Source organism: Crocodylus siamensis, chromosome 2, assembly GCF_052110815.1.
Source record: "Crocodylus siamensis isolate JL-2025a chromosome 2, ASM5211081v1, whole genome shotgun sequence".
Classification (NCBI taxonomy): domain Eukaryota; kingdom Metazoa; phylum Chordata; order Crocodylia; family Crocodylidae; genus Crocodylus; species Crocodylus siamensis.
The window spans coordinates 218,180,216-218,208,184 of NC_143396.1; the positions used below are offsets into that span (position 1 = coordinate 218,180,216).

Here is a 27,969-nt window from a genome sequence, read left to right on the forward strand (position 1 = left end):
AACAACAGAGTAATAAAGACATTTTGACACATGTAAGGATGCAATAACAGAGTAATAAAGACATTTTGCTATGACTCTAGCAATGTGAGTTTAATCCTTGTTCTAGACACATTCTAAATATGATGCTGACTACAATGCTTCCTTCTCTGCCATTGACTGCAGAAAATAGCATGCCTACACCATACTAGGACTATGGACTAGTAGGTTGGATGGACCTTTGAACTTCTTTTGGAGTTACATGTGGGTCTAACCTAGTTAAAATTATTATGTGCGTGCAGAATACAGTCTTAGCCATACTTATATATATTTGCCAATTTCAAAGTGATAATTTCTCAAAGCTAAAAAACTTATGAACAAAAGTGATTGAAATGCATAAAGCTGGAAGATGTTGAAGAATATATATCATATTCCCAAAGCAATAATTCTTCACTCAGAGGACTCTTTTTCAGTTAAACCCTGGTTCAGAGGGACATGAAAAAAAGCAGATTAAAAAAATACTCAACAAAGAAAAGGGGAGAGCTGATAGCAGTGGAGACAGTAGATAAAGGAAGATAAAAGTATCAGTGAAATACCTCTGGAGTCAACAAAGTTAAGGAAACTACCGCATCATTTAAAAAAAAATATGGACTCATACAGTTTGAAGGGACCTCAGCAGTCTTCTATCTGGTCCAACCCCCTGCATGAAAGTAGAAATGCTGTTCCTAAAACATCCCTGTCAAATGTTTTTTTCCAGTTTGTCAATATCAGGTAAAATGAATCCTAAAAATGGTATAAAACCACTATTAGAAGGAGATGATAAAATAGTAATGATGAAAAAGAAGTCAGAAGTGGTCAGTGAATTTTTCCATCCTGTATTTGGAAAGTTTATGAATGGAAAGACTCTGGAATTAATATCCTATAATGATGATGAAATACTTTCCACTCAAATGGAAATGAAGGAGGACATTAAACAGCACCCATTAGGGTTAAATATTTTTACATTAGCAAGTCCAGATATTAATGCTTGGAAGTTTTAAAAGTCTTGTCTGAGGAGTTTCCCAGCCCATTAATGTTAATGTTTTTAATAGATCTTGGAAAACCTGTGATGTTCCAAACATCTTCAAGAAATACAACGTTATACTGATACTTTAAAAGGGATGACCTAAATAATTATAGGTCTGTTATTCTGGCATTGGTCCTGGTTAAAATAATGGAACAGTGGAAACACAAAGCAATTAAAGAACTAAACGGTAGTAAAAGAATTCTTACCAATTAACAATAATTCATAAAAAATAGATCTTGTCAAAGTGAAATAAAACTGATGTAATTCCTAGGGGTGTGCAAAGTGGGCCCTATTCGATTTAGATTTGAATTCAGCCCGAATCAGGGACAGTGATTTGATTTGATTTGGATCACTGTCCCTGATCTGATTCGGCTGAATCTGAATCTGAAGATTCAATGCTTTTTTCTACATACCTCAAGGTACCAGCGTGGCTCATGAGCTCTGTGATGCTGGGGCACATGGAGCTTCCCATAGGAGTGCGGGGGGTGGGGGGGCCCACGTGTTCAGCAGTGATCCTGGAAGTGGACCAGAAGTACTTCTAGTCCACTTCTGGGTCCGCCGGGGAGCGCACTGGGCCCCCCACCCATCCACCCACCCACACATCCTCCTGGCTTGGTGATCAGTCATAGGAGGACCCCAGGTCCCACCCCCCCCGGACTATAAATAAATAGTTTCTCATCTATTCCAAATGTTAAACATGTGCATAAACTCCCCCACTGTCCCCACTGGTGAGGGGAGGACAGATGCAAGAATGGGACTTGTCAGGGGAAGTGTGTATTTGATTCCTTCTTTCCATGTTGTTCAAAACAATCTTGAACCTGGCACTTCTCTGGGCACCAAGAAATTGTCCAGCAAACTCAGTGGAGCTGTACAAGTGGTGAGGCTGCTGGTTTCAGCTAAAGACCTCCCCTGCCCCTTGGTGGAGAAACAGGGCAATGACAGTTTTTCAGAATGCACAGCTCATCTGCCTTGGTTCAGATGAGCCAACTTTATAAAAAAGCCAATTCTATCACAGTTCTGTTTCTCAGTGGAGAGGGGGAACTTCCCTTTTACCCTAATACAAAGAATCATTTAAAATGTCAGAAAGATCAACACATATCCAAGTGGAAAGGAAATTACATCATTGCTATGCTTTGGCAATACATGTTTGATGATACACAGTGGGGGCATCTACATGTGTGCTTTACTGTACAACTGACTAAATAGCTCCGCAGTAAAGCATCACTGTCTACACATGCAGCACTATTAGGCCACAGTAAACTAATGAACTCCGCTCTAAGACAGTACTACCCAACACAAGTTATTTAGTATACCATGACACGTGTAGACAGTGACCATGGCTGGTTGGGGCAGGAGGGTGCAACAGTGTGGGCATTGCTGGCCGGCTAGCCCCACATTGTAGCACCCTCGTGCCCCAGCGAGCCCCTCTGTAGCACACTGATCTAGGGTGGAGCCTCCCTGGACTGGCAGGCTGACCCCCCAGATTCCCTGCCAGCTGGGGATGTGCTGCCTCAGCTCAACATGTTGCAGTCCCAGGCATACATGTAAACACTGTGCCCAGAAGCAACTGCACTGGAATTTATTCAGCTGCATTAATTACATGTGTAGATGCACCCAGTATATATTCTTAATTTTTTTTAAGGCCGGAAAGGATCCTTTATAATCAAAATCTGACCTCCTGCATAACATAGGCCATAATGATTACATTTATACTCAAGCTAGCTTTAAACTAGCTAGGGTACCAGTCTAACTGTAGCAATGTGGAGCCCAATGCAGGTTGGTGACTGCAGTGTAGATAAATATATCCAACATTTCATTCAGCAGTTCCTGTATCAAGCTTGTAATAGAATTAGCTTATATATTTTTAAAAAGTATTCAGTCTTCTTTTGCAGCATTTAAATAGGAAACTAATCTGACTGATATTAATGTTAAACACTAACAGATGTACCCAATTTTAATGCCAGGGCCACCACTGCTGAAACCAGTTCATGTTCCTGGTTCATGCTGGGCACACTTACACGTGCATTAATGTGCTTTGCCTAATGGACATTAAATTTAGTACATCCAATGTAAAGTACAAAATTAATGTGCATTTGGCTGCCCTAATGTGCAGTAGCGCAATCGCACATTTTTTGTGATGCTTAATGCACAGTAGCTTCTTTTGCTGCGAATTAAAGTAATGGCACAGTTTTTTACACAATGGTTTAATGCACAGTAAAATAGGCTACTGCACATTAAAGCCTACATGTAGACATGTCCACAGTTTACTTAAGCCTCTGTGTAAGGTGGGTGGTCAAGGTGTTTTTTTCACCAGGTTCACTATTGCATTATATTTCACTTTTGATGTCCTCTCCATGCTCTCTATTGATTCTTCTCACTCTCTGCTTTACGCCTGCCTCCCTTGGTTTTTCATTTCTCTACTTGCTGTCAGATCCTTTCAGTATCCACTGTGTAACTTCTCTCTCACAAATAACTTTGAGCTGTTACTTTTCTTGAAACAGAGCAAACTGAATTTAGGCTGGTGAGTCCCTACTTGATCTGGCCACGAGAAAGGTCTTAGAATTCATCAAAGAACATATCTGATGCTTAATCAAGAAAGAGGGAAATATGAATTATGGGAAAAACTATGTTTAGATACCACAATTTTGGGCATTACATATAAGTATACCAATAAGTGCCACAGAAAGAATGCACTGTTGCTTTAGTATTCTTTATGAAGCTTGAAAAAAGTTCAAATTATCCTTTGCTCTTTGGCAAATGTAACTATGGTGGTTTTCAATTTAATGTGTTCGTAATGAAGCATAAAGTGAATGAATTTGACTTTTAAAATTTCATTTCCTCCTTTGTGCTTTTCTGTCTCCAATGATGGCAACAGAGGAGCCCAAAGGAAATTCTGCAGCAGCCCAAAACAAAACTCTTTTTTAAATCTCTGTCTGACATAACTATTTGCTAATTTTCTAATGCTGTGCTTATTTTATATTTGTGTATTTCTGTGTTAAAAGCAGCATTACATTTTGACACAACCATAAAGGGATGACACAAAATTAAAGAAGAATAGTATTTTTGAGGAGTCAATAGACTTCCCTATTTTATTGAGTCCTTAAATAATCAAAACAAATCTCCAGAAAGTATACATGAAATCACAATGAGGAGGAAGAGATGAGAAGAAATACAGCTATGTTAGAATATGATAGTTGAAAGGCCTAGTTAGGAACAAACAATAATCTAGAAGGAAATACTTGGCCTCTGGCAGAGATGCCTATTACATTGGATATTCAAATTCAAATTGTTTAAGGTCAGGCAGGGAGGATGCATCTATGTCACTTGGTAGGATTATTTGTTCCTTGCCATATCATCATAAACACTCGGTAGGGATAGAGTGTGTCTTACAGTACAACGAAGAGCTATGTACCAAGACATTGGCATCCTTAGTTCTGTCACAGACATGCAAAGGCAGGCATTACAGAGGAGGACTGTGCCAGTATTTTGGAAATTAAAAACTAAACTATTCCCATTATTTACTGAAGCTTCAGCCATGTGTGCAGCCCTGGTCAGTGCAGAAGAGTTGCAGGTTGGTGCACTTTCTTTGACACAGTTCTCTGTGCCCAATGATTCCATTTTTGAGAGGTTCTGTGGATTTCCATGTGTTAATGTAGAGGTGGGCAAAAAACAGCCCATGGGCTGGATCTGGCCAAACAAGTGATTCTATCCAGCCCATGGCAGGTCCCCTGGCTCTGCCCAGACCAGGCCCAGGGGGGACCCTGGGATGTGGAGCTTGTGGCCAGCCCTGCTGCCCCGGGCACAGAGGTGCCACCGGGCACAGCCTGCCCTATCCCCATGCACGGCTCTCAGGCACTCTAGGAGCTGTAGTCCATGGGGCCAGGCAGCTGGGTGGTGGAGTGGGGTGATCAGACTGTTCTGGATTACATCATAGAAAATAGGGGTATGTATATGTGAAGGGTAAAGTCAGATACAACAATGGTACCAATATCAAAGGAAGCTGATTATAAGCTGTTACCATGCAACTATTATGTCTGCCTGATCCTATAATGATATCAGTCGGTCCAACTTCTAAGTGCCCAGGGGCTGCAAACCATTCAGGCAACACCAGCATGAGCCACAGATGCCCCAGGCTACACACCATACAGGTGTGTCATCCCTGGCTGCACTGTGCCAGGTGGGGGCCTTGGTTTCCCTGGCACTGTGGGCTGCACCACACTGTCCAGTCCCATTCCCTGGACAGGGACAGGAAGCAAAAGCCAGAGGAGGAAAGGGAAGACCAGAGCAGCTGGAGCAATGAGGGAGCAGTGGCCAGTTAGGAGTTTGTAGGCCATAAATTAATCATTTATAGGCATCTTGTAGCTGCCAACTGGACAGCCCTGATATAAGTATAGCAAAATCACTCCAACTTTAACTGTATTTCCTCCAGGGTAAAATGTAGAATGATTTACTTAACTTGTAGTGCTAGAGGCTTATGCAGACATAGCAGATCAGCTGCTCCATATTCCTAACAGTAGTTCTCCAGCACCCCTTAACACAGCCAAAATGTACACTTGTCCATATCCAACGTTTAGTAAATAGTCCTGTCCCCCTTCCAACATAAATATTCCCACCACAAATAGAGAGAACGATGTGAAGAGCCAAAGAAATGTGAGCAGAACATATGAGTATCCAACAACAGGAATTTTTATTCCTCCCAATAATATACCCTAGAGCTGGCCAAATGCCCAGCAGTCAAACCTTTAAATCTTCTTTGGACTGGTTTATGCCTCTCTTAATGCTACTTTTCTCTTTAAACCCCAACTCACAGCATTGTTTCTTGGGAACACCCTTTGCAGTATGACTCACTGCTAACTACCTCTCCCTTCTCTACCTGTCATCACTCATCAGCAATGCAAACTGTAATTTTGCAAACATCCACGTGGGGGAGGAACCATTGCATCTCCCTGGAAGGCCTGGAATTCTGCCTATGCTCTCATTCCTGCAAACCTCTATTTAAGCAAAGATAAATCTACCCAAGCTTTCATTTAAAAATAATGCCTCACATAAAAATTTAAAAGGCTTCATTTAAAAATCATGCTTCACACAAATTATGACACTAAGATGTGGGGATGACACTAAGATGTGGGGGGGTGTGGGCACGCTAGAAGGAAGGAACAGGCTACAATCGGACCTAGACAGGTTACAGGAGCGGGTGGAGAATAGGATAGGATTCAACACTGACAAGTGCAAGGTGATGCACCTGGGGGGGAAGAACCAGCAGCATACCTACAGGCTGGGGAACTCCCTTCTCATCAGTGCAGAGGCAGAAAAGGATCTTGGAGTCATCATTGATGCCAAGATGAACACGGGCCAGCAGTGTGGGGATGCAGTCAGGAAGGCCAACCGCACCTTGTCATGCATCCACAGACGCATCTCAAGCAGGTCCAAGGAGGCGATACTCCCCCTCTATGCGGCACTGGTCAGGCTGCAGCTGAAGTACTGCGTCCAGTTTTGGGCGCCGCACTTCAAGAGGGATGTGAACAACATGGAGAGGGTCCAGAGGCAGGCCACTCGCATGATCAGGGGGCAGCAGGACAGGCTATGGGACCTGAACCTGTTCAGCCTCCACAAGAGAAGGGTGAGGGGGGATCTAGTGGCCTGTTACAAACTAGTCAGGGGGGAGCAGCAGGCATTGGGGAAGTCCCTGTTCCCCCGAGCACTACCAGGTGTGACTAGAAATAATGGTCAGAAGCTGGCAGAGGGTAGATTCAGACTAGACATCAGGAGGGACTACTTCACTGTCAGGGTGGCTAGGATCTGGAAACAACTTCCAAGCGAAGTGGTGCTGGCTCCTACCCTGGGGGTCTTTAAGACAAGGCTTGACAATCACCTTGCTGGGGTCATTTGACTCCAGTACTCTTCCCTACCATGGCAGGGGGTCGGACTTGATGATCTGCTCAGGTCCCTTCCAACCCTACTAACTATGAAACTATGAAACAATATAAAGTTATCAGAGGAAAACTACAGAGATATTCTTAGTGAATTGGGAAGAGTACATCACTTCATCAAATATGCATAATGAAACACTTCCAGTTGCTAAGAACACACATGAAGTGGGCACAAAAGTCTCATCACTTAGAAACAAAAAAGGTGTTAACTACGAACAGCAGGATGAAAACAGCCTTGCACTGTGTTACAGTGCAGAGATAGACTCTGATCAACATCGTCCCTGGGTCCAGTCCCTGCAGAGTTTTTGGAGCATTTGAAATCTGTTTCAGTGGTACAGCTTGAGCTCATCCCTAAACTCAAGATGGCCTTAGCTCTTCTTGGAGAGAAGCTGATGGACTTGTCCTATCAAAAGCTTTGAGGAAAACCCATGGAGACCTTTGCCTCCCAACAGCTTGAACAATAGAAATCTATAGAAGTATCCACGCTCTTTTAGCCAGATCCTCATATAAACATGGTTCCTGCTAGAAGGGAGACACAATGGTTTCCCTGGCCAAGGGAATAGGCAGGGGTAAGTTGTGATATGAACCATGATACAGATCTGAGCTGTCCCAGCTCCTTATAAACAAAATTACGTCTAACAAAATTCTGGCTAGTCTGAGGCCTGCTTCCGCAGCTCAATGAGCACCACTACACATGCTATTAGCATATAGCGGTAAACTTCAGCACAGTTTGTGCTGGAGTTTAGTGCTCCCAGGTACAGTGTTTACATGTGCACCCAGGACCACAGCATGTGGAGCTGGGGCAGCACAACCCTAACTGGTAGAGGGTCCAGGGGATCAGCCTGCCAGCCTGGAACTTTGACCTGGTTTAATGTGCTATGGAGGGACTGGCTGGGGCATGAGGGTGCTATAGGGCAGGGCAAGCCAGTAGGCAACCCTGCACTGTAGCACGCTCATGCCCCAGCCAACTCTGTCCTCGTCTACACATGTATTGTGGCAGCATTATTTACTCTGCCATAGAATAATACTTGTGTCTAGGACTACTATCCTATGGCGGAGTAAATAAGTTTATTCCAGCCTAATAGTTTTGAACTTGTAAATGCAGATGCTTTATTAATGAGCTAATTACTCTACTCCACAATAAGCGTCTTGTATAGATGCACCCTGTAAGTAGAATCTTGTGCTTGCACTAGGTCTATTCACTTTAATGGGGAACTACCAGTGTAGATTTATTGAAAGATGGAGAGTCACTGTTTGAATGCACATACAGGCATGCTTACTCTAGTTCAGCAAAGTCAGGAAAGTATTTTGGGGACACACACGCATTTAATCCATGCACAGTCTATTTAGTATTTAAGCAGTTTTAAAAAGAATTCAGAGTAGTTACAGATATTTGTGATTTTTGTAATTACATTTTCCTGTTTCTTGTTACTGAATGAAGGGTCCACACAAATAGGAAAAGGAATGACTATATGGGAAAAACGTTGAGAGTGAATGTATACAATGGCTAGCAAACACACAAAGTTGAGAAGTATATCTTTTTAAAATTCTGAATGTAGTGACTGCTTGTAAAACAGGAGAAGCATTTGCACACATTTTGGATTAATTTGCTAATTCCACTTTCAAAAGAAAATAAAACCACTTACAAGGACAGAGACCTTTTACAGATTCAAAAGCACCCAGATCTACTCTCCTTAGAACGAATTAAATAAGAAAACATTTTTGCATGACAATTTGAAAATGTCATTGCTGCTTCCATTCTGAATCATTCAAGATTAATCCTTTTCTTATTTAATTCAAACTTTTCATAACATTTTCTTCAATTTTTTTTACATGTTATCACTATGATTATTGGAAATATCATAAATATTTCCTTTGACCAAGAACCTGGTTTTGGTAAACAAAATTGTTTGACAGTATTTTCACTAAAAATGTTTTAAAAGCAAAATAGTTTTTTTTGGAAAACAATCAAACTTAATTTTAACAAAAGGAAATTGTTCCACTAAAAACTTTTAATCTGAAAAAAAAATTAAATGATTTTAAATTTTCCTCCTCCCAACATTTTCCTCTTCACAACATGTTCTTTTTAGAAACATGGAGCATGCAGCACTGGCTGTAAGGAACAATTAACTTCAGATGTTTAAAAATCCAACCACCTTTCTGCAACTTTTACTCATAGAAAGACAACCCAGTTACAGCCACCTCAGTAAAGCTCATTTAATGATAACATACTTACAACCCTGATAAAAGGTTGCATATTCAGGCTTTGTCATCATGTTTCTAAAAGTCAATGCACGTCTTTAAAAAAATCCTGTGTAATAATTCATCATTATTATATGTATTATTGTAGTGGTTGGAGCTTTCTTCATAGATCAGAATCCTATTGTACTAGACAAAACAGTCCATGCTCCAAACAGTTTACTGTCTAAAACAAGATAGTTGCCAACTTTAAAGATTAAAAATAAGCAATTGGGAGTCAAAAATCTAAGAAACTAGATTTACAATCATGACATTCAAAAAAATTAATAAGAAGTGGGGAGTTTTTATTTGCCTTTCAGCTTCTCAAATTTTAAGATGCACTTAGCTGATATTCTTAAACTCTCCTTGGCACCCTCATGGCTAGAAATTGACCACATTTTTAAATGAAAAACAAAATTCTCTTATAACCAAAGGATCTTAGTAAAAGACCAAATATCATGAGACCTGGCAATGCATTTGTTGTGGCAGTCATCAATATGACATTACTGCACTTCCAAAATACTGATTTTTGGCTACAATTATACAGCTCTGTCTTCTTAGTTACTTCTTAATAATATAGTACTGTGTATAGCAGTGTGACTCTCTCTGAAGGAATGCATCAGGTTAAAAAACATTTTAAAACTAAACATCTTCACATATGGCATCAAAAACAACATAGATTAATACCAATCAAAGGATTTTAGACATCTTTTTTTCCTTTCCCAATTTATATCATTTTAATTTTGCCATTTCTTTCAATGTGGACCTGAGGATTATACTAGCTGTTGGCTGTCTCAGGATTGTTTGAAAGGCAAGGTTTCTTAAGGTGATCTTTTTTATTGGATCAACTGCATATTTGGGATAGTCCAACCCATTCCAGGAATGTAACCAGGATCTGACAGGACTGGAAAGTATCAGTCTTAAGTGGTTACAAATTAATTGTAAATACTCTATTTAATATCATTGCGATCAACGTATAGTTTCCTGAGTGACTTGGAAGACTGACAGACAGTCAAGGAATGTGTAAAGTAGATTTAAATGGTAATATACTGAATGACAAGAAAAATTAATAGTATCTAGCTGTGTGTATCCATGTGCTATCCCTATGATTGAATCACTCAAAGACGAATATTTGTATAAAGACTTGTGCTTTCAGGAGAGTTTGGCATTTATGTGTATTCATTTATGTCATTTGGACTGACCATCCAACTGATAGGAAACAAAGACTATTTTGGTTTCTATTTGGTTTCTTTTACTCACTGGCAAACCAGCAGCAGTGGAGCCAGAGAACTGTCCCTGGAATTTGCAACACTGGTCATTTTCCATTTTTCTTATAATTAGCTTCTAGTCAATATAGCAGCTTGTACAGGAGAGCACTCATGTTCTCCTGTATAAGGGAACTGTAAGGTTGTTTTGGTTGCAAACAGTTCAGAAAAAAAGTTTATTTAAAAAAATCTGTTTTCACTAGTGTTTGAAAAATACTTGGAACATATTTCTTCCTTGTAGGTTTATTTATTTGCTCTAAACAAAACCTGATTTGGAGATAAATTTGCCTGCATGCCTCTAATTTGGAAGAGATCATCCTGAGATTTTGAGATCATATTCTTATGATGTAATGCTTGTAACATTGTACCCTTAGTAAAGCACTATATAATTAAAGTTCTGTCTGTAAAAATCTGTAGGAACCATTTCCTTCTGGTTAAAAGAAAATCTAATCTTGTAATGAAGCTGAATAGCCTCTGTTAATAAACAAATCTGTTCTGTTTTTAATTGATGTCTGAGCTGAGTACATTGTGTTAATACTTCTTGTAGCACAAACCTCATTCCAAAATAAAATGAAATATTGAAATGTGACTTATCCAGGAGGCTTTCATCCTAGCAAATGGTTATCAGATGCTCAGCAATTCAAGTACTGAGAAACCAGTCTCCGGAGAAATGAAATAGAAAGCTGCAGGGGATGTAGCTAATGGGTGCCTGATGGATGTTCTTGTAGTAAGAAACAAGCAGTTGACAAGAGGTCCTTCAGCTACTCTAAGAGGACAAACCATTGTCATCAGTGACACCATAACAGGAAAGGTGGAAAGAGAAAGTAGCAAGGGGCACAATGATAACAAGATACTGTGTTCTCTCCCTGGAGCAACAATATGAGATTTAACCAGCAAGACTGATTAGGATTATAAAGAGAGAACGGTAGATTTGCACATTATAGACTAACCAAAGCATATGTACAATATATAACAAGCTTTCATTGGCTGAATCTCTCTTCATCAGATGCTGTGAAAAGACATGCATAAAGCTAGTATAAGATTATGAACATGTATAAGATCATGAAGTCATCTGTCAAGTGGAGTCCTGGTCCATGACTTGGGCTTCTATGAGCTATGTTAATACAAATAAATAAAAATAAGTTTTGGCGCTGATGATGGTACATGCTGAATGACCTGGTATTACATGGAACTATACAGATTATAGAAGACTTCAGGGGAACATTAAAAAAAAAGAGGAAAGAGAAGGAAATCCAGGTGATCTGCTAGGAAAGCCTCTTCCCATGACAGAAAAAGCTGAGAGTGCTGGAAGTGAAATGTGGCTGAGCAGGTGATGTAAAGCTAAAAGCGCTTTAGTTATGTGGAACACTGAGGCACAACCTGAAACACAGACCGGACAGAATGCATCTTGCAGGTATTTGTAACCCCATTTTTAACATTATAAAGGGTTAGGAATTAACTGCCTAGTATTTGAGCATGTATGACTGGCAACACATTAGAGTCCACTCCCTAAGCTCAGTGACCAGGTATAAAAACCTTATATTAATTAGAAGTCATTTGAATAATGTAACACACTATTAATGTACAGCTAGATCCAGTACTCCAGTCCTGACATTTATATGCATCTGGTTTTATGTGATTAGCACATGCCGCCTCTAATTCCGTAATGAATAAAAGGACTTAGGTTTGACTTTGGATAGATCACTTAACTTCTATGTCTCAATTTCCTGGCCTATAAACTGAACATAGTGACATTCACCTACCTGCTGAAAGGCATTTAGACTTAAGTCATTTGTAGGGGTCTACCGAAGTTGTGGCAGCTGCCATCTGATTTTGCAGGCAGACCGTAAGCTTGGCAGCCATTTTCACAGGCAGCACCCACCCCCGCCCCCTAGATTGGCTGAGGGCCCCCCTGCCAATTGGCTGTGAAGGCTGTCCATCATATGGCCCCTCCCCTCATGGATGTGAGGGGCGGAGCCAGCAACCCCCCTTCCCTCCCTGGCAGTCTGCTAGCCAGGCTGCAGTAGCCACAAGGACTGATGGGTCCCCAGAGAGAGGCAGCATTTTATTTTCAGTGAGTTTTTTTTTCAAAGAGCCCACACTTTTTTGTGGAGCCTGCACATTTTTGCAGGGCCTGCCCAAAGTCAGTTTCCGATTTCAGTTGGTCCCTATTCATTAGCCTCTGCACAACTCACTGAGAGCCTCAGATAAAAGCTGCTAATGCAGTTTTAAATTATTATTACCCTCCTAATTAAAAAGAAAAAAGCACATGGTAATGGGGTGGATTGTTGGATGGATGGATCAATAAGAGGGCACCCCAGTTCCTATTTCATAGTGGAAATATGCAGACCTTTCCAGCCTACCTTTATCTAAGAACTTGCCCCAGCACATCTTTCTAAACGGACAGCTCTAGATGACAGAGCATCGCCATTCCTGTCTGAAGTATTTGAGTAGGTATGAAAGACACAAATTTAACTGCTAGCAAATTTCATTCTGTTGACAAGTGTGAACTTGATGGCCCTGTCGATTTTAAACCTTTTTGTACACAGAATGTAAACCTTTTTGCAAAGAGCCTAGATAATGACAATACAATCTCCTTCCCTACCTGTAATGCAGAGACACCAACTCTGAAGAATGAGAAATATTCAGCCTCCAGGAACTCACCCTGTCTTTGACTTGTTTGAGAAAAAGGTGCCTAGCAGGGCTAATGATATTCATTTGGGGTTGTGCATTTCTTTTAACATAAACCATCAATATGGCAATGACTTTTAGTGACTGTCAGTCCAATGTTGCATTCCAACAAGTGAGCTACCGATGAAGAATTTCTCTGTCTATAACTAACACCAGGAATTGTTTTCTATTTTCCCAAGTAATGTTGTTAGAAAGGGGGGGAAAAAAACTTCTTTCCCTTTAAAAGCAGTGCATATAATTGGTATGCCAGCCTGGGATCCACAAGAGAAGGCTGAGAGGTGATCTTGTGGCTGTTTACAAATTCATTGGGAGGGATGGCAAGGAATAGGAGACACTCTGTTTACCAGGACACCCCTTGGAGTAACTAGGAACAACGGCCACAAAGTAACAGAGAGCAAATTAAAGTTAGACATCAGAAAGAACTTCTTTACAGTATCTAGAATGGGCTTCCAAAGGAGGTGGTGCTCTCCCCTGTCTTGGGGGTCTTTAAGAGGAAGCTACATATACACCTAGCTGGGGTCATCTGACCTCAGGTCTCTTTCCTGCCCAGGGCAGGGGGTTGGACTCGATGATTCTTTATGGTCTCCCTTCTGACCCAAACATCCATGAATCTATGAATGAACTTTATATCTGAATCTGTTTTGATAGTTCTGTTATTGATTTCTATGGCAGCAAAACTAACTTCTTTATACACACAAATCACTTGTACCCTCATATTGCCACTTTCAAGGTAGAATGCTGCAGCTATTGAACAGAGCAACACTTACTTCCTAACAGTTTCAAACAGGAAATCATAGAATCATAAAATCATAGAAAATGGAGGTTTTAAGGGACCTTAAGGGACCTTTAAGAGGTCTCCTTGTCCACCCACCTGCTCAAAGCAGGACTATTCCCAACTAGATTGCCTTAGCCAAGGCTTTGTCTACCTGTGTCTTAAAAACCTTCAAGGATGGAGATTTCTCAACCTCTCTGGGTAACCTGTTCCAGTGTTTTACTACCCTCTTAGTGAAAACGTTTTTTCCCCCCTAATATCTAACTTAAACTTGCCTTGCTGTGACTTGAGACCATTGCTCCTTGTTCTGTCATCTGCCACTGAGAACAGTTTAGCTCCATCCTTTTTTGAACCCTTCAGATAGTTGAAGGCTGCTATTAAATCCCTCTCAGCCTTCTCTTCTCCAGACTAAATAAGCCGAGTTTCTTCAACCTCTCCTTGTAAGTCATGTGCCCCAGCCCCGTTTTGTTGCCCTCCACTGGACTCTCCAAATTGTCCACATCTTTTCTGTAATGGAGGGCCCAAAACTGGACATATTACTCCAGTTGTGGCATCACCAGTACTAAATAGAGGGGAATAATCACTTCTCTCCATCTGCACGCAACAGCCCGGTATGCTGCTAGCCTTCTTCGCAACAAGGGCACACCGTTGGCTCATATGTGGCATTCTCCAGGATATTCTTCAGACCAGCAAGATGCAGTTATGCAAACTGCAATGTTGACGTAATTCTCTTGATGGTAGCATTAGTTTTGTGGTAAAAAACAGTCATAGGACTGTTAAGTACAGAGGATCTGTGCATTGCATAGATACAACCTATTTGAAAGAGTGCCTCACATGCAGTTGAGTGGAAATGTTGTGAGCAATATTCAATCACTAAAAGTATGACCCAAACTTGTTGACTCTCGCACAACTTAAATGAAAGCATATTTGGCCATGAGCAGAGCATGTTGCTCACTGCCATCAGACATTCATTTCTTAAAGAACCACAATGTTTCTCTTTTTCTCCAGTTAATATTTGATTCTGCTCCCACTAACTTCAGTGGCCCTTTTTGTACTGGCAGTCATATTCTTCAATATGCTGTGTAGTTCCAAGACACGCTGAGTACCCCTAACTCTTACTGACATCATCACAGATGGATGTATTTGCTACCTCCCTTTACTGGGCTTGGAAAACTATTTGAACTTGGTTAGAGAATTATCAGGCATTTTTGTCATTTGTTTTAACATGCAAATTATGTATTCCTGTGGCCTTGGACAATGCCAAGTGCCAGTAAAAGAACTCTTTAAGATCTCTGTTGGAAGAATGTCCGATAAACTTCTTGATAGCCACAGACAGTAAAGACCCACTGGTACTTGGCTTCTAATGAGGGCTGCTGGTTACATAGCTCTTCTGAGCACGGAAGACATGAAGGCACCTAAAGGTATAGTGCAGCACATCAAAACACCTGGGAACCTGGGGGATTTTAAAAAAATCTATTTTCTTAGTAGCACGCAAGAGAGAAAATGGGGTTAAAGAAAGGGCTCCCTCTGTACGGAAAGTGTTTTGCAGCTATAACTCAAATTTACATTGTGTTCCTCCTGCAGTCATTATTATTAACATCACTTTCCAGACAGGAAAGAAGACAAAATCCCTTTCACAAGGATTTTACAGTTTGAATAGACAATGTATACTGAAAAAGGGCAAAAGACAGGGTGAGACAAGGAACACGTAAAGGAGAGAGCCATTCAGCATGAGTCTGTATTCATTCCATTTTTAATTTGTAGGGTTTTTAATAATCAATTTCTCTTTCTGTATATTTGTTAATCACTTTACCAGCCTAATGGCATATTATCACATACTTCAGCACACAAACAGAAATTACAAATTAAAGGTAAACTACACTGGGATTTCTGAAGTGTCTGGAGCTACTGACAGCTTATGGCATTTTTCCTCCATGATTATTTATGCACGTGCCTCAAAGTACTTCTAGTTATGATGAGAGGCTAGGGCTAAAATTATACAAGAGACTTATGCTGTATGCAGGACCATACTCATGGGAAGTAGGAAGTGGGGAGCACAAAATACACCCACAACTGGAGAGACTACAAAGTGATACACATTTGGAATTCACTGCTAGCTGGCTCTTCTGTAACTCAAGCTCTTGGGGGAACTCAGTTGATTGTTTTGCCGACCTTTTGTACATCTAAACCACATATCGGAACCTTATTCTGCACTCCCAGCACCCCCAAAATTCAACTGAAGTCAGGGAAAATTCAGGAGGTGCAAAAATCACAGGATTGATTCTTTATATTGGTCAAAACACCAATCTCTTTATTCCCAGTTCCACTTATGTTCTCTCAACCCATCCTTCTCATGTACAAGGGGATAGTCCAGAATGGGGAAGAATCTCATTTATCATGACAGCAATGAAGGGCAATAGTTCCAACAAATCCACTGTTTGCATTGACATTGCAGTCCTGTCCATGTACGAGCTGCGTGATAATGTGAGGAACTGGAAAATTGTGGTGTTCTATCTATCCTCCCATCATCCCCCTCCCCAAAGTAGCCAGGCAGCCTGCAGTTTTAAAGCTAATGTTTGGTTTTATGCAGAACTTGGTTTATTGGTGAAATCCACTTGATTAAATGATGCCTATTTTTGGCCATTCATTATATTTTCTTCCATTTGTACCCAGAGGACACACATAAAAGATTTGAAACTTCACATGCTGTGAACACTAGGAACCCATTGAACTGCCAGGGCAAAAGTACATTTTATGACAAAGCTGAATGAGTTTTCCAAGGCTCGTGGAATAGATATTTCAGGTCTGGCCCATGCCCCAGACTTGTTCAGTCCCCGCATTTGAAGGGATGACCCCCTCTGGTGCATTTTGCAGCTGTTTAAAAAGGAAAACAATCCTTTCACTAGTAAAGAGGTTTTTTCTCATGTTTCAAGGAGACCTTTAACACCACCTCCCTCCAGAAGGCTGCTCTGACAGCTCCATCTCAGGCTAGTACAGCCTCTGTGTTCCCCAGCTCTTTTGTGGAAGAATGGCAGGGCCATGCGATTCCCTTCCCAGCCATGAAGCTGCAGACACTTGGACACCTGAAAAAGAAACCCACAGGCTAAAAAAACAAACAAACCCAAGGTCGGGTTTTTCTTTCTCCCCAACATTTTTTATTCTGGCATCCTACAAACCCCTTTTCCAGTGCCCCTGAAGTACCCAGATAACACTTTCCCCTTGGGACAATCAGGGTTGTGAGGATTTCATTGCTATTTGAGGGTGTGCATGTGGATTTCATTGCCACGGGAGGGGAGGGGAGGGGAGGGGAGTGTGTGTTTGTGTATGTGGACTTCATTGCCATGGGAGGCGTGTGTACGTATGAACTTTAATGCCATCTGAGGGCGTACGGGTGTGAACATCAATGCCATTCAAGGGGTATATGTGGACTTCATCGCGGTGCAAGGTGTGTGTGTGAACTTCAATGCAATTTGAAGGGAGTGTGTGTGAACTTCATTGCCACGTGAGGGGGGTGAACTTCAGTGCCATTTTAAGGGTGTGACTGTGAACATCAGTGCCATTCAAGGGGTGTGTGTGTGTGTGAACTTCAGATCCATGGGGGGGAGGGGTAGACTTCATTGCTATGCAAGGTGTGTGAACTCCATTACCATTTGAGGGGTGTAATTGTGGACTTCAGTGCCATTTGGGGGGGCTGGAACTGATTGTTATTCAGGGGTGCGTGTGTGTGAACTTCATTGCCATGCGGGATGGACTTTGTTTTGCGAGGTGTGTAACTCCAGTGCCATCCGAGGGGACGCATATGTGAGGGGTGGGGGATGTGGGCTTCACCGCCAACTGTGTGTGTGGAGAGGGTGGAAGGGCTCATCCTGCGAGGCTACCCCAGCCCCGAGCAGGGCATTAGCCAGCAGCTAACGCGCAGCGGAGAGCATTTCCTGGGGAGGTGGCGGGGTCTCTCCTCTCGCACAACCGCGCAGCGGGCACAAGGGGCACCCGGCCGGGCAGGTCCGCCGTGCGGGAGCCCGCCTTCGCTGTCCTCGCTCCCTCCCTGCCCCTGCCGCGGAGGCCGTGCGTGTCGGTGCGCGTGTGCCCCCGGCCGGGGCCGCGGGGCGGGTCGAGCCCGAGGGGCTCCATGGGCGCTCGGCGGCCGCCCGCCCGCCGCGGCAGGTGAGACGCGGGCGGGCTGCAGGGGTGCCCCGGCTCCGCGCCTGCCCGCGAGGTGGGGGGGCGGGCAGCGGGGCCCGGCGCCTCCCTCGCCCCCTCCCCCCCCCGGCTCGGGGGGTCCCCGGGCTCGGCCCCCGGACGCCCCTCTCTTCCGTTCTCCATGTCATTTCCTGTGCTAATAAGATGGTGGTCACGGCCGGGAGGGAGGGAGCCGCCGCCGCCTCCGCCGAGCCCGGCCCGGCCCCGGGACCTGCCCTCGCCCGGCGCTAGCGAGCCGGGCCGGCCGGGCCGCGCGGAGCTGCGCGCGGGGGGCCCCGGGCGGGACACCGAGGCGGGGCCCCCGAGCCCGCCGCGCCGAGGTGAGTCAGCCCCTTTGGTAGCCAAGGTGGCCACGAAAATGGCTGCGCCGCGCGGGGGGGGGGGGCGGGGGGACAGCGACCTGCGGGGCAACTCCGGCCGCGGGAAGCGGGGAGGGGGTGGCCTGCCCCGGCGGGCGGCCGGGCGGGCGAGCTGGCCTCTGGCGGGCGCTAGGCTAGGCCCCCGAGCTCCGCGGGCGCCTCTTTTCCCCCCTTCCTCCCCGAGTTGTTACATTGTATCCGGTGAGTGACGCGGCAGCGGGCCAATGGGTGGCGGGCCCGGGCAGCCAGCGTTCCAGATTGGAACGCGGGGGCGGGGTTGCGGGGCAGCTGGAAGCCGCGAGTGTGTATGTATGTATGTGTGTGTGAGTGTGTGGGGGCGCTGGGGTGAGGATAGTAATTTTGCGTGAATGGATGTGAGCTGGTGGGATCCTTGCGAAAGGGACCCTGCACTGAGGGGAGAATTAATGTGCAGCTATTTTGGCACATGCGGGTGGGTGGGTAGGAGATCCTGCATTAAGGGGAAAGTTGATGTGCAGTTGTTTTTTTGGGGGTGGGGGAGTGATTGTGTGTGTGTGTATAGGTAGCAGACCCTGCACTGAGGGGAGACTTAATTTGCAGCTGGGGGTGGGGTAGGGGACCCTGATCTACAGGGACAGTTAATATGCAGCTATTTGGGGGGCTGATTATGTGTCATACACACACATGCACACATGTGTGCAAGTGTAATACCCACCTCTGCCCCTCCACCGTGCCAGTGTGTGGGCAGGTTCTTCTGCCACCACTCTCACCTTGAATGCCTCCCCTGAGTGCCTTTCACCTGCCCCTTGAGATAGAGGTGTAACTGGCAGCAGAGCAGCTGGCACCACTTTGCATCTTCTTTGCTTGCTGAAGGGCTTTCTGTGCTGAGTGGGCTGTCCCCGAGTGGCTGGGATGTGGCACTGTGCCGCGTTGTGCTTGGCCAGCAATTCTCTGCTGGCCTCCTCAGGTTTTTCAGGATGTTAAGCTCTTGTGAAATAATGAAAGAACTAGGATTTGGAAGTAAATCCCTGCCTCCAAGCATTCAGCTGTTCACCTGTGCTTATGCCTATGTCCCATTGCAGCATCTGATGAAGTAAGCTGCTGCTTACAAAAGAGCCTGCATCTCTGATTTACCCTGCCTTGTGCTGATGTAGTAACTGCAAGAGCAACCACATACAGGTCAATGTGTGTTGACTCTGAAACCTAAGCATGGGCACTGAATTGCCAGTGTGAAGTACTTCATTAATAGAAACTTCAAACTAATTTAGGATTGCAAGCGGAGATTGAGCCATCACTCCTCCCAATTTCCAAAATAGCAACAGTCATCAGCTGAGTTACTTTCCTTTATGGAGACAAGGATTCACAACTTAAAACAGAACTTAACAGAGCTTCAGGTACCAACTTCAACTTCCACTGTTAATACTAGGATACTTAGGGGGGTTTACAGAATATTTAGCAACTGATAGGATTGGGCCCAACTGTTCCTATATTTTAGTTTGTTAGGGAGTCGATGTTACAAGAGTGTAAGTGGAGAGAGAAATGACTTTGCTACTTAAATTGAGTTTACTGGAGTGTTTGTGTGTGTGGATTAATATTCATTGTTTACAAGTATTCAGACAGGCAGTGTGTGTGTTTACTGAAAATTTCTGCAAATGAATCTTTTCACAAGTCATCCAATAATAGGCATTACTACTTGCTATTCATCACTTATTTATGTCCCTATTTAAGTTTGTTGCCACTCAGGAAGCAGAAACAATGTCATGTGATTAATCACACCTCATGAATAGTGCGAGAGGCTCACAAACACTCCACGGGCTAAAATTTGTTCACATCAGGCACTGGTCAAACACTTTATTAATAACAAACAGATTTGCAGACCTCGCAATTGGGTTGCAAATGACTCGAAGCCAAGAGATGTGTGAAATTTGCAACAACAAAATATTCTCGTTGAATAATTCAACAAGCTCGAGCTGCCTGCTTTCATTGTGCCTGTTACTGTGCTATCTGGTGCCTGCATTTAGCACTTGAAAATAATTATTTACATTTTGAAAGTAGCTTATAAATTTAGCTTTGTAGCACCATATCTTTGGGATGTAATTCAGTGCTGTCTTCACTGCATACAGGTTCAGAGATGAAGTGGCTTACCCAAGGTCACAGAATAAGTCGGTGCCAAAGCCAGGAGTAGAACTTGGAAGAGCCTGGTTCCAATTTCAATTTGGACTCTGATCCATATATGCTTTGATCCAAGTGACTCCACTCTGGGGTCATTTAAACACTGAGGATGGGCCAAAATTAAAGTTCAAAAACTTTCTGAATGTGGTTATCTTTCGTGGCATACAGGGAAAAGACATGTGAGTTAAAATTAAATCTGGAAAGTACACAAAACTGTTATTAAATGGTTAGAAACTTGCCAGTTCTTATTTAAAATAAGAGTGTGTGAGAGAAGACAAAGGAGGTCTGCAATACGATGTAACTCTTTTCTATGCTTTTATACTGTTTCAGAATGAGTTAAGCTCCCTACCTAATAAATGATTTTTACTTGTTTCATGTATTAAGGGTTATGGCATTGCATGGGCAGATGGGCTGTCAAGTTATATGATGTATATAACATGTTTGATTGAGAATAGGAAATTCACTCAGCATGGATTTCAAAGAGGACCGAAAACTTGGGCTCTCATGTAAAAGATCATTTTCTTGAGTTAATAAAAGCTCATATTTATTTTTCTAGTGTTATGTCAGTAGGGTTCATCTTGTCTGCTTTTAAAATTAAAGCTATAAAAGCCTGTTTTCCCTGCCCAAGATCCCTTTGCACAATGCAATGGAAAAGTTATTGCAGCACTGTTGAAATAGTTTATTTAACCATGTGAAAAACTTCCACTGTCTTTTGTCTAAGTTGAATACATATATTTGGCATGTTCCCTCTATTTTCAGTAATTAAATCCTTGTTGCTTCTTTCAGAAGAACGCAAGAAGCGAAGAGCAGAGTTCTCAGCTTGGGAGGAAATTAATTCTCTTGTTTCCTGGGGCATTCCAGAGGGGAATGTGATAACTGCATCATTGCTATAGTATATCCTTGCCTTGTTTGGATGAGGAAAGAGGTGAAAGAGGAAAATTCTGCCTTTAGGCAATACTGCTGGGTCCAGTGTTCCCTTCTTTATTTCTAGTGGCTAGGAACTGGATATGGTAGGAGGGCTAGTGTAAAAATATATCCCAGCCCAATCACCGCCTGCTGTTTCTTCTCTAGTGCTGTGACACCATATAGAGTTTTACCCTTGGTGCAGTGTGCTGAACAACTGGTTTTTATTCCAAAGATCTTGCATCTAAAGGTTGAATCGTGTCAAACCACCTTCAGGTACCAACTTCAACTTCCACTGTACATAGTAGGATACTTGGGGGACTTAGAACATTTAGCAAGTAACAGGAGCTGGCGTCTCTTCCTACATTTCAGTTTATTAGGGAATTGGATGTTACAAAAGAGTGAAAGTGGAGGGAGAAATGACTTTACTGAAGTTCTTTAAATGTACTGCTTAAATGATATATGAAACTGTTTCTCTGATCCAGACAGGACTTTTTTTTTACTTTAAATTACAGCCATTGATCTAAAACAAAGTCTTGGATATATATTTATTTTTGGCAAGGTTCATTTCCACCTAAGTCATTACTGGCCTACAAACTGTTCTTCTGTTTCTGTGAAAAACAGTTCACATACATGCACACACATACAGCAAGCGCAATGCTGTCTTGGCATTTCATGGGTAGTTCTCTTGATATTTCTGTTCTGAGTCATACTGGTTTTCTATGGCTGGCAGCAAGTCGGCTTTTTGAGCAGTTCATTGGGAAGGATTTTGGTGAGGGTGACTTCCATTTAAAAATTAGTTCAAAAACTGCCTTGATCTGAGGCAACTCATTATTGCTTGTTATTTAATGACCTAGTTATGCAAGATTGATATATATATTTTTGTGAAGGGTTATACCCAACAATAAAATGGTTGGACTTGACAAAATCAGTAGAAGAGAGAAAGAGGTGGCAATACCTACTAGTGCTGCAGTACAGATCAGCAACAGGGAAAGCAAAGGAACTCCTGTAGTGCTACAGCATAGGGATGAAATGAGGAGCCAGCAGTCTTGCTGTAGCTTCAGTTGCCCTTCGGAGTGAGGACTGGGGAAAACAACATGCCTAGACTGAAGGGGTCTTTATATATAAACAGTATGATGCACTTTTCTTACCCCCTTCTGGTTTTTCTGTCTTTTTTTTCTTTTTCATCTTGCAGCTCAACTAACTGTTTGCTTTTGGTTGGGGGGGGTTAAATGCTTTTCTAATATTTAGCAGCAGGACTAGGTTGGCATTTTCCACTTACTTCATTTGTACAACAGTGATCCATGCCTTTTTTAAGTGGTAGGTTGGATGGGGGCTATGCCTATGTTTGCTCCCAGTACTTTCAGCTGATTCAGGTCCCTCTTCTGATATCACCGCTGTTACAAACATCAAGTTGTCTAATATCTGAGCTATTTCTAAGCAGTGTATTTCATGCTGTTAATGTTGACCAGGTGTTCTGAAGCTTTGCTTGGCTACTATTAGTAGTTCCAAATGCATCATTTGTATGCAGTGCCAGTCTCGTGGTAGATGCACTGAGGACTGAACCAGCAACCTCCAGACCTTAAAGAACTGTCAACTTCCAGAGCCTCTTCTCAAGAGCTAAGGCTCTTGAGGGTTGGGCACAGACTGGGACCTGTATAATTCCCTGGGAAGTGTGTGTTTCATAAGCTTACTGCATCAGGAGAATCTGTTGCATTTTCAAGTGAAGTCAAGATGAGCAAAGACTTTTTTCACTGAGTTTGGTTTGCAGCTCTATGGAATTTTAAGAATTTGGGAGTTCTGTAGAGTGTGTATGACATCTGTCTAACAAGTCACATGAGTTCCCAGTATTTTGAGTTTTCTTTTCTCTAATCATTCCCCATCTGGTTAATATCAAGCCTGAGCACAGTTTCTTCTTCAAAAACTGTCCTTCCAAAGGCAAGGATATCTCCAATTAAAATAGCAGGCAGTACATTCAGCAGCTGTCATAGTCAGGAAAACTGCAGCACACCCCAGTACCTGATGTTATTATGTTAGTGCCACCATTGTGCTAAGGGCTGTGGAGACTCCTAGCATCTGCTGCGCGGTGCTTAAAAGCTAAAGAGATAGAAGGCAGGCCTAGAAAGTGAAGTATGATGACATAGCAGGTTGGCATTCATTGTGGAAATAAAGCATAGGTCTTCTGATGCCCAAGCAGTACCCTAGGTGCAGCTGGGGTGGTGTGGGCACTTAAGTGCACAGTTGACAGCCCAGAGGTCACAAGTTGGAGGCCATAGCAGATGTACTCATGGCACAGGTCTGTCAGATTCCAGCAAATCTGCAAATTCTGCTAAATACCTTGTCACACAAGGACGTGAAAAAGAAGGAAGGACTAAATCCCTGCTTGCTGTACTTACATTTGCACTGTGTTCCACCACATGTGGTACTTCTAGTATCATACAGTTTTTCACTAGAAGGAAACCCTGGGCCCCAGAATGAGGCACAGAAGTTTTCCTGAGCCAGGGGCTCCTATGCATTGTTAGGATGTAGCACCTTCCTTAGCACTAGCCTCTCCTCCAATAATAGAAGGTGCTCATTTTACAAGCTTTGGCTCTTCTCCATTTTTATCCCTGTGGCCCTTTTCTGAGACTGAAGGTTTTCTTAAAACTGAAAATTCCTTTTAGAGTGGTGGTCCTTTTTATAAGTGCTAAGCAGAAGGCAGTGGGTCCAGTTGAAGCCAATGCGGGCAACTGGGAGGGTTGGTTTCTTGATTTCACTGCCTAGAAGAAAATGCTGAGAGGAGTTGAAAGGCAGGTAAGCACCACACAGGTAGAAACTTTGGATGAGAGGGGCATGGCAAAAGGGACTCAGAGGGGAAAGAGTAAGCAGGCAGAAAAGACCAAATAACACAGAAGAAACCCAGAAAATCTCTGAAATGTCCTTGGAGGGACAGAGTGAGAATGGAGAGAAGGATGAAGGGGTAAGAGAGGGAAGGAAACAGAAGCCCTGCACAGTACTGATCATGTATTGTATTTGTTTTGTAAAGTATCTGGTGTATGTCAGGCACTGTATTAATAATAAAAAACACTGGAATGACAAGAGCACAAGGAAAGAAAACATGGCAATTCTGAAACGCAAGTTATTATTTGCTGTTGGAAAACATTTTTATAACATTATTGAATAGAGAGTCCGTGCATAGCTTTCACACTGTAGACTGCAAATTTTGTTAAGGGATGCAGGCTACAGCAGGAATCTGGATGAGAGAAGTACTAGTTCTCCAAACTCTAAGCTCTTCCCATGAGGCAAGAACCTGTAAGTATCTGAAAAACTGAAGCAGTTCAGAATGTCAAGACTTAAACTGATGCCATTTAGGCTTTCCTTGTCCACACCACAGTGAGGTTAAGGGCTGTTAATGAAAGACTTTCTGCCTGCAGCTCAGGAAGGCAACATTTAAGCATTTCATATTCAAAAAGTTTTCTTTGCATGCAGAAGGTAGGAAGTTGCCTTTTTAAAATGAAAGCTAACATTTGGAGAAAATAAGGGCCTTTGAAGAAATGTCAGTAATGCGTACCACAGAATACTGCCTCAGTGCAGCCTTAGGTCACAAATACCCATCAGTTTTATAATGTGCCCATTGGCAGGGTAGCTAGATGCATACTTCTAATTTAAGCATCCTTATCACACAGGAACTATATTCTCCACTCCCCCTCCTCTTGCTGCTGCTTCTTAGATGGAGAAAAACTTAACTTCCGTTATCTATCCATTGACAATGAAGCCTATTCTGCAGATACTATCGTGAGGCAAAACACAGCATGTTCAATATGATGATAAAAATTTCTGCAGCATATTTGACAAACATGCTTTAGGCAGTTGTGAACATTTAACAAAAACACATCAGTAAAGAAATGTAAACTGATGCCATGCTAACTTACAGTGCTAAGATTATCTCTGCCTCATTAAAAGCCTTGTAAAAGATACAGACGCCTTGCCATGGGCTCTGGAGGCCAGCAGATTGAAACTCTTGGACAAAAGAGGGGAGGAGCGAGTTCCAGAGTCAGGGTTCTCTACCAAGAACATCTGGTCATTATTATATTTTCTTCTCAAGGACTTCAGCTGATCAGCTGCCAGTGCATAATGTGGAGAGAGAAGCTGGTCTTCTGGATTTTTGGGCATAAGTAATAAAAGGCTTCGGAAGTTAAAACAGCAGCTGTTAATCTCACAATTAGTGGGGAAGTTACTGCGGTTCATAGAGCATGTGACAATCCGCTAAGGCAGGGGTGGGCAAAATACAGCTGGATCCAGCCCACCAAGGAATTTTATCTGACCCACAGTGGGTCCCTTGGCCCTACCTGGCCCAAGCTTCGGGGGCAGCCTGGACTGTGGTGCATGCAGCCGGTCCTGCCATTCTCGGGCATGTAATGGGGCTGGGGCGGCACGGCAGCCAGACTTGCTTCCTGGCACCCTCCATAGTGGCAGCTCTTTCTAGCTGTCACTGCTGGACATAGCCCTGGGCACCTGGCCCATCCGCTTTACACCCACTGCCAGGGCACTGGACAAAGCAGGTGGGAGGGGTCTTCATGGAGACAGGATGGGATTGGGCTTCTGGTGGGTGGGGAGCAGCAACCGGGAGTGAGATGAGCAGGCAGGGCTGGGGTTGGGACTGGGATTGGGATGGCGAGGCTGTGACTGGGCAGGGCCGGGGCTAGGGCCTGGGGTGGAGTCGCGATGCGCTCCCTGTGCACCCCTGTGCCGGGTGTCAGTTCCGCAGACAGGTCCGTGCAGGGAGCAGATCACAGCTCTGCCTCAGGCCCCATGCTGCCCCTGCCCTGCGAGCCCAATCCCACCCCTGGCCCTGCTTGCCTGTCCAGCTTCTGGATGCTGCTTCCCACCTGCTCACAGCCCTATCCCATTCACTGAGCTGAGCATGCTCTGCCCGTGCGGGTCCAAGGCAGTCTCCATGGAGACCCTGAGTTCACTGGGTAGTGACGGTCAGGGCCATGGCCCAGGGCAGAGCCACGATCTGGCTCTGTTTCCCGCATGCCACTGCCCACGGAACTGGCACCCATCACAGGGGTTTGCGGGGAGCATATCACGGCTAGACCCATCCCTGCCCATCCTCCCTGCTCCCAGATGCTGCTCCTGCCTGCCCACAGCCCCATCCCATCTATCCAGTTGAGCACAGGGAAGAGCCACTTAGGGAGTTGTGGTGAGCTGTTGCGAGTGGTGGGGGGGGGCACGCTGACCTTACCCTCAACAGATTGCCAAAACTCCCTAAGTAGCTCTCCAGTGCAAATAATTGCCCACCCCTGCTCTAAGGCAAGATGTCCAGCCAAGCAAGTGAGTAGCCACATTTTGCTTTAGCTAAAGCTTCAAAATGTGTTGACACTGGTAGCTACTGATTATAACCAAATGTGCTTCCTTCCCTGCCATGACCTAGCACCATCTGTGATGCCCCATGTCCCAGGTATGCTGCATACAAAGTCTTGTTATTCAAGTTGACTGAACAGCTAAATAGCAAGGGGTGGTGTTGGATGTTACTGAGGAGTGTCAGCAGAGCTGTGTGAAGGGAGCTCAAGACTGGAATAGCAGGGAACATTATAGATCAGAAAAGTTGCACTGGCAACTCTGGGTGGTTATGGTTTTGTGTGCTCTGGCTGTGAGCAAGCACATTAGCTGGCTTAGGTATAAGGGTTATACTAAGGCCAAAAAATGGCTCAAATCCATGTCACTGGGGTTATACTCAGTGTAAACTGCACTATATCATATTAAGGCTTTTTTTCCTCCAGATATCCAGTGAGAGTTAAGGCAGATATAGGCCCATGAGACCAGAGATAGAGATCCAGAGACATTTCTGTAAGTGTTGTACACTGACATAACATTGATTAAACCTGTTTATTTTCACCTCCTTCCAAATACATGAGCCAGGTCACAAGTGTGCTTTTGGGTGTGTTGCTCCCACTCCTCTGAAGAATACGAGCATTACATATGTGAAACCATCACCAGGCCCTGATAAGTCTCATTTCCAGCTGTTTCTTATTGAATCTTAAGATAGGAGCTGCTGTTGCTCAGTGACCTCAAACATTTCCATGCTGACCAGCTAAGACGAAAATTGAAGTATGGAGTACATTCCCTTTCAGTACAATGAAGCTTCGTTTTGAACACCATTCATGTGAACAGCAATTGTAACTAGTGTTAAGAAATAGGAACACAGCTGAAAAATCCAGTAACATGGCAAGAATTACTGTGAATATGCACGAGAGAAGATGTATTTTTAGATGAATGTGTGGCTTATTTGAAGGATGGTAACTGTTTATATTTATCATATGTATTAGACACTGCACATGTACTTGCATTTGCATGGGGATTCATTTTTCAAGCCCCAGTGAGGAAAAACTGAAGCTTTCCTGAGCAGGTCACATCAGATCTAGAGAAATCTAAG

General features: G+C 43.5%; 1 protein-coding gene across 3 annotated transcripts in view; it reads left to right on the plus strand.

The window, feature by feature from the left end:
- Nucleotides 1–17,905: 17,905 nt before the first annotated feature.
- The window catches only part of PRDM11 (PR/SET domain 11), a 64,591-nt gene continuing 54,527 nt past the window's right edge, over nucleotides 17,906–27,969 (plus strand). The window contains exon 1 of one of the 3 annotated variants that reach the window (XM_090032994.1): nucleotides 17,906–18,102. The gene's annotated coding sequence lies outside the window, so the exon portion shown is untranslated. Of the gene's footprint in view, nucleotides 18,103–18,184; nucleotides 18,459–27,969 lie in introns of those variants that run through there. The other 2 variants (XM_090032993.1, XM_090032996.1) reach the window with 2 other exon arrangements.